This window comes from Pocillopora verrucosa, chromosome 1 (genome assembly GCF_036669915.1).
Source record: "Pocillopora verrucosa isolate sample1 chromosome 1, ASM3666991v2, whole genome shotgun sequence".
Classification (NCBI taxonomy): Eukaryota; Metazoa; Cnidaria; class Anthozoa; order Scleractinia; family Pocilloporidae; genus Pocillopora; species Pocillopora verrucosa.
The window spans coordinates 18346004-18353524 of NC_089312.1; the positions used below are offsets into that span (position 1 = coordinate 18346004).

Consider the following 7521-nt stretch of genomic DNA (forward strand, 5'->3'; position numbering starts at 1 on the left):
GTAAAGAACAGATTCAAAACAATCCCCAGGTATATACTACCCAAGAGGGTATAAAACAGATTCAAAACAACCCTCAGGTAAACACGACCCAAGAGGGTATGCAAGAGATTAAAAACAACCCTTAGGTATACACTACCCAAGATGGTATACAACAGATTAAAAATAACCCTCAGGTATACACTACACAAGAGGGTATAGAACAGATTAAAAACAACCCTCAGGTATACTCTACCCAAGAGGGTATAGAACAGGTTAAAAACAACCCTCAGGTATACATTACTCAAGAGGGATGGAACAGATTAATAGCGGAGCTCGCAGAGCTTAGCCCCATAACTATACAAAATAGTAGTAACCCATCAAGCCGAAAAAATTTGGTTGTACGACCGTACGACCGTACAAGGTGATACTTTTAGCATGCGCAGCCAACTGTACCACGGGCACTATCTTAGCCATACGTAATGGAAGGGCGAGGGAGAAGGTAATGCGTAGGCGCAATTGCGTGCGTAACTTGGATACCACATTCATTAGTGTGCGCCAAGAGACACCGTCAGATGACGATAAAGTGCGCATACTCGAACGTCGAGCTGCAGTGTAGCGTACTGCGGGCACACGGTTAGGCATTGCACGAGGGCTTCACGTGAGCTAGCAGATGAAATTTGCCACCCGCGTTTTGAGCGGGAAATCAAACTGGTCAGGATGTAGTTGAACAGTAATTCTCAGTATTTTGCAATTTCTAAACGACTCGTAAGATAACAATACCGGCAGAGTTTAAGCTTTAAGTCAACTGGAGGAAATTGTTATAATTTAAGTTCGTGGAGGGAGGGTTTTAATTGAAAATAGGCTGGATATAAAGAGACAGAGCGACCAAAGAAAGCAACAAGTAAACGGCGTAAAGCGAGTCCAGAAAATCGCGCAAGAAAGTTACAAAGGACGCCAAAATAGGCAGAATACGGCGAGAGGAACACGAAAGAGAACAATAAAGGCCATAAGTGAAAAGGCGAGTTTCTAGCGAAGAGCAACGCGAGAAGGAAATACCAGGTCGCTTCTGAAAACAGACAGAAAAGAGGTCATCAACAAAGAGAAGCGAACTGCAAAGGATCCGCGAAAGAAGAGGAGGTAAGTCGTGTCCTATCTGGGTTTTCTTTTACGCTAAGACCCAGAAAAAAATTCAAACTTTTTTTTTACCAATCGTCGTTTGATGCTAGCTTCAGTTTTTAATTCAACTGATCACGTTTCGGTTAAACATTAACTCTGGCATAGTTTGAAGCTACACTGGTTTGCAGATTTAATGAATGTAACCGAAGAAGTTACAATTCATAGACCCAACGTTTCGACACTCCTGTCTAGTGCCTTCATCAGGGGTGATCTAAACGCTGCAACAAGAGGTCCTTTTATATGATCACTAATTAGCGGCCTTTTTTCTGACGAGGTGTAAATAGGCGTCAGGAAGCAGACCGCCATCGTCACGATTTAAAGGAGCGTGGGCGGAGTTAATGTGCCAAGCCTCCAAACATTCATCGCATTCATCGCATTCATCGCCTAAAAACTCTTAAGCCGGTTCATCGCTCGAATAACATTGCAAAGTGTTCGTAATCTTTAAATTATTTCTTGTCCTTTCGTTTGAAAGTTTAATACAGTCGTGGTGTTATGGGAAAAGAAGTTATCTTAAGCATTTTGTTTTGCTTAGAAAGTTTTCAAATGATGTCGAACGGCGAGCGCAAGTTTCTACTTTTTTTTTCTCTTCAGTTAATTATCGTAAGGATTTACTCTATTCATTTGAAAAATTTGCGCTTTGCCGAAGATGTGTTGTTTTACCCTAAGAACGAAGTAATGGCCTTTCCCAAAATTAAAATAAAATGGGATTGAGTCAGCGATGTTTATGCTTACATTAAGTCTAACGCGGTTATTTGATTTTGACGATATTGTCATGTGAGAACCCGTCAAACATTTGAGAATCAAATTACGGACCGCAAATGTGTGGTGCAAACAAACTCATGGGTAAAATGGAGATGGTTCCACAGCGGGATGAGTGAATTTAATTGTTTGGTTGTCGTACTCTTCAGCGCTATGTTTTCATGCTTTCTACTCGATTCGTGGCGAACTTCAGGAAATGGTTTGTGTAACAAAACGTGGAGCCACTTTCTCTTCGCTCAACATCTCGAGGCGTTGTGATGAAACTGAGGAATTAATCTCTAAAATTGGTATTCATCACATTTTGCAAGAAGCGTCCGAGCTGTGATCGTGCAATTAAACGGGGTTCTGGCAATTTGACCTCACAAGCGCGCTGGTAAACACATGGTTCGCGTAAATAATTGTTGTTTACAGTTATCGAATTCAAGAGCAGTTTTTGAGAGTCTGTTTCTGTAACCTTACTGGATATTTTCTGTTAAATTCATTGAGGTTTAGTCTCGGAATTTCATAAGCGATTATGAATGATAGATTCGTATCGGCACCATAATTTAAAGAAATTTTGTCAACATATTAACAGATTACAATTCGCGAACCACTTCTGTAACCTACTTGGATATTCTCTCTTGGAGTAATTGAGTCACACCCTCGGAATTTCATTAATAATTAAGAACGACAAATCCATATATATAGCACAAGTGAAGCACATTTTAAACTTTCATACGATTGTAGGAAACTATACTTAATTAACTCTCGATAAATTGGCCTGACATAACTCGATGATTATTTTATTATTCTGTAGCCCCAAAAGCCCGGTGACTCTGGAGGTACTGAACTTGATATATTTGATACACAAGGCACCCTTCAAGTAGAAAGGTTAGGATAAAATTACTTTTATGACAATATATTGCACTCGGTTTACAAATGTAGATAATTACATAAAAAATACTTATTATAGCTGTATTCAAAAGCATAGACAAGTAGACAATATGCTTCTGCTTTATTTTATTGTAAGGGATTTCTTTTTATGTAACATGTATCCATCCTTTAATTTCCTCCTTAACCTGCTTGCAAATAATTGAATTTTAAGTTTGAATTCAAGATAAAACAGAAGTCTTGCAGAGTTCTCATTCGAGATGGAATTCAGGTGAGAACATCAGTAAACAAGTTAAAATCATATGCTTCTCCTGAATCTTTAATTTTATTGCCCTGGTTTTTTTCAGAAACCCTATTTTATATCTCTGTGTGACAGCTAATGATTAAAAATTTCAGTGAATAGATATGCTATATTTTAGTAGTTTTTTAAATTCCATCTTTCTGTTTTTGGCATTTACTATTTTAAAATTCATAAATGGCATTCCCTTTTCATCCTTGTAAAGAGATATTGCACATTTCTTTTACTAAAATATGAATTATGAAGTCAACTTAATTTCAATGAGTTTGAAAATTCATTCTACATAAGAGCACTTTATTGGCACAAACTGTTACATTTATTTGCTGCCTTTCTGTTACAAATAATTATCATATGTGTCTCAACCCTTTAACTCCCAAAATTTCATGAGTAATCCTCCTTACTGTCTGCCATACAATTTATGTGATGTTAAATTTGAAAATTTGGAATTGGATCAACCAATAATCCTCAAATTGATATTTGTCTTAATTCTTGTTACTTGTCTGCTTTATGTCAAACTAATAGTGTAAGGAGAAATTCTGTCTAGGTTAACAGTGGGACTTAACCCTTTAACTCCCAAGATCTCATTAGTAATTCTCCTTACTATCTCCTATACAGTTCTTGTGATGTTAGTTTGGAGGATTTAGTATTGGATCATCGGATCATCTGATAATCCCCTAACTGATATTTTTCTTTATTCTCATCACTTGTCTGCTTGATATTGTTTTGATATTGTAAGGAGAAATTATTTCTTGGTCACTTATGGGAGTTAAAGGGTTAAAATGGGGGATTTCAACATATTGTAAGGATTAAAATATTCCTATGCTTTCAAATGTACCAGTAACAAAAAAATGTGATGATAATCTGATGATATGAAACACTTGCAATGGAAAAACCTGTTGCTGGTAGCTTATGTCTTTAATGCTTAAATTTTCATGGGAAATGCTTTTCTTTGAAAGTGGGGATACTGAAGTTTTTAAAGCTGATAGAAGTAAGCTGTTTGCAAGTAATAAAAGGCAAATTGACAATCATACCTTAATGCTTGACATGCTTCGCTCATACATGTCAGTTGTGTGTACCTACCATTTTTGAGGTGTATTTAAAAAGGTTTCTTTTTTGTTACACAAGGCAATCTCCAGGGTGAAAGAGTAGAAGACCACAGAATGATGTTTACTCTGCATTTGTACTTAATGCAGTCATAAATTCAAGCAGTACTCTACATATATATAACTGATTACATGATGTCTTTAACCCTTTACACTCCAATATCAGAATGCATATTCTCCAAACTGTTCTCTATATATTTCCTTATGTGCTGGCAAGGAGAATTTGTATAACAATCAAGAGGTTCTTCAGTTGATTATCATTTCCTTTATTCTCATGACCTTAATGTGTGACTCAGGGGTGATATTGAATGGAGAAATTAGATGCTAGTCACTCTCAGGGATTAAAGTGTTATTAGCTGTACACATTTTCATGTATATGCTCCTCACATTTGTTGGCAACAATAGCTAAGATTGTTAGGAAAGCAAACAAACAAGTGAACAGAAGACAGTGAAATGAGGGAAACTGTAAACTTTACCATGTGATAGAAAACTATCACAGAATACTTAAAGAGGGGAAACTTGAATTGTGCTAGCTAATTTCCCCAATTGCCATTCATGTTTTTGATCAAATGAAATTTAACCCTTAACTCCCAGTTCAAATTTGTAATTCTCCTTACTGTCAACTATACAATTCTTATAATGTTAGTTCTAAGAATTTAGTATTGGATCAACCAATTATTCTCAAGTTTATATTTTTCTGTGGTGTTTCTGGTGTTTCTTACCAATGGTCCTACCCAAAATGAACATTGAAATAAAGAATTAGTCACAAGATATGTGAGTTTAAAAAGATGGGAATCTGGAAAAACAAGGATCCTCCTTTAATTAGGACTGAAATTAATGGGGGCCCTCTTATTTTAATTCTTGTTATTAATTTAACCTGCCTCCTCCCCTGTAATGTTCAGGGTACATAGATGAAGAGAACATTTTTTGTATTTTGATGCATAAAAGTTAAATTACCAGTAATTGGCATCCGCATAATCACAAAACAAGAATGTAAAGCTTTAGCTTAATTGGTTAAAAAATCAAAGTAAGAGAGTTTTGCAGACCGTGTCTGACTTTTTATCCCAGCTTTGCATATTTATTTAAGTAACAAAGACATTATCAGTCTCATTCACTATCACTTTCCACTGAGCTTGTGGAAAGATGATAACATCATTATTTCTTTAAATGAAGAAAGGAAAGCATGCCCTCTTACCATGGATAGTTCTGTTGGGCATCATCAGTTCAAGATGATTGTTCTAGGTAGGCTAACCTTAAAAATTAGTTGTGAAAATTTCTTGAACCTGTCATTGTACATCTTGAATGTTTGATTCGATTTTACCTCACCAACCTAAACTGAATAAATAGAAAAATGAAATTTATTTGTTCTCCTTTTGAGGTGTGCATCAAAATTTCGAAGTCATCACCGGCTTAAACTATAGGTTTACAGGAAATCTGCATGTGCATGTGTTTTCAATATATGAAACTGGGATTATGACTACTTCAAAAGACTTTTACAGGCAGGTGTTGTAAAAAAAGTTTGCTTAGCTTTTTCACTAGTACACATTTCTTTTTCTACGAACCTTGTTTATCCAGCCTGTGCTGAATTCCAATTTTTCAACCAAATTTTATTATTTTTTTAATATTATTAAATCTCCTAGTATCAGTTAATGTTCTTGTAATTAAAATTATTACATCAAATCTTGCAGATGTATGGCAGATTATTTTTTCTTTGAACTTCCTAACATTTTACCATTTGAAGGGACTGATATTGGCTATAAAAGTATAGTCAAATTAAAGGTTTTTGCACAACCTATGCATCAAGTTTTTGTTATAAAATATTGTATCCTTCTCAAAACTAGTTTATCAGAATAAGAATGAGTTACCAGGAACAAGTATGGCTTTAGTGATGATAGTTTCCAGATTTGAAAAAAAGTCACTGCCTACTAAAATCCTCATCTCTCCTATACACTCACAGAGTGTATAGGAGAGATTGAAAGTAACCCTCGGGTATACACTAACCAAGAGGGCACGAAAAATTGAATTCACATTAATTTATATCACGAGACCGCTCCTTGTCTGGACTCTTTCTTTCGACTGAAAGTTGAGGCATCCACCGTTAACTTATATAATCGTTATCCTCTATTAGTTCCCGAATGCCGTTGTTAAGCTCGGCTATTCTTGAGGGACATCTTTGCAATTTCCCATTAGTTTTCGACTGGAGGCATTTCCCGCCTAAAGTGTACGGTCGAGAGCGATTTGATTTACCGCATCAACAACAGGATTATATTTTGAGACCTCGCGAATCCATCTGCTAACTTTTTGTTAACACATACCAGTACTTTTTGGCGTAACCAATGAAAGCTCAGCCGATCGATCGAAGACTTCCGCCTCCATGGTGAGATCGCGCCAAGTGATGCCAATGTAAGATTTATCGTGTTTTCGTAATTAAAATTCGAGCATAGATGAAGTATTAATTATTAGGTGAACCTTTAACTTATAATCAACAGGTTTGAGTAACCGCATAGACACACCGACCGCAACCGTTAATGTAATTCTCTACACTGATGACAGAAATATAGCGCCTCCGTAGGATGCATGTTGCGAATTTTTTTGGGGGGGCCAAAGCTCTTCATGTCACTCCTTTGAGATTTTCCTGACCGAGATGCAATCACATGTTTGTCATTTAGCCCTTTTATATTCAGGGCGTGAAGTTGCGCCCAATACAGGCGCCAATGCGACTAAATTTTTCACTTTGGCGACCAAATCCTGAAAATTAGTCGCCAAATTGGCGACTAGAATGTTTCATCATAACCTTACTAAGAGATCTAGTGAATTAAAAAGATATGCAAAGACAAATCCGCGGCAAACTTCCTCGTTAAGTTTGTTTCCAAAATGCAGCACATGCATCTCGATCGATAACTAGACGCCATCTTGGATTTAGGTGAGCTTAAACGTTGCATATCATCCATCCAATGTCCATTTTGTAGCACGTTAATGATCTTTTCCCCTACTTAATTTCTAGAACGATGACAGCGTAAAAAAGAGGTTTTGTTTGTCTTTGAAAATGGCGACCAACTTTTCTTGAATTGGCTACCACTTTGAAGAATTTAGGAGCCATGTGGCTGTCAGAAAATTAATTTCACGCCCTGATATTCATATTTATGTTGGGCCTAAGATGCACTCTGGCTGATTGCCGTACGAGTCAAGAAACAAATTGGGTTACGCTTGTTGTACTCGAAATAATAATGAATTTTGAGCACTCCATTTAACATGTCCTTAATTATATCCGTAATCTGTATCAGATAGGATAAGACTAATAAATGTACTGTAGTTGTATCATTCGTTTTAACTTAC

The 7521-nt window shown here is 36.4% G+C and overlaps 1 long non-coding RNA gene across 2 annotated transcripts; it reads left to right on the plus strand.

Annotated features, from left to right (window-relative positions):
* Positions 1-577: 577 nt before the first annotated feature.
* On the plus strand, positions 578-5840 carry LOC136282266 (uncharacterized). Of its 2 annotated transcripts, none has more exons than XR_010718169.1 (4): positions 578-1116; positions 2711-2784; positions 2999-3055; positions 4208-5840. It is a non-coding gene; the product is annotated as an uncharacterized lncRNA (long non-coding RNA). The 2 variants fall into 2 exon arrangements; XR_010718168.1 differs by lacking the exon at positions 578-1116 and adding an exon at positions 2003-2287.
* Positions 5841-7521: the final 1681 nt, after the last annotated feature.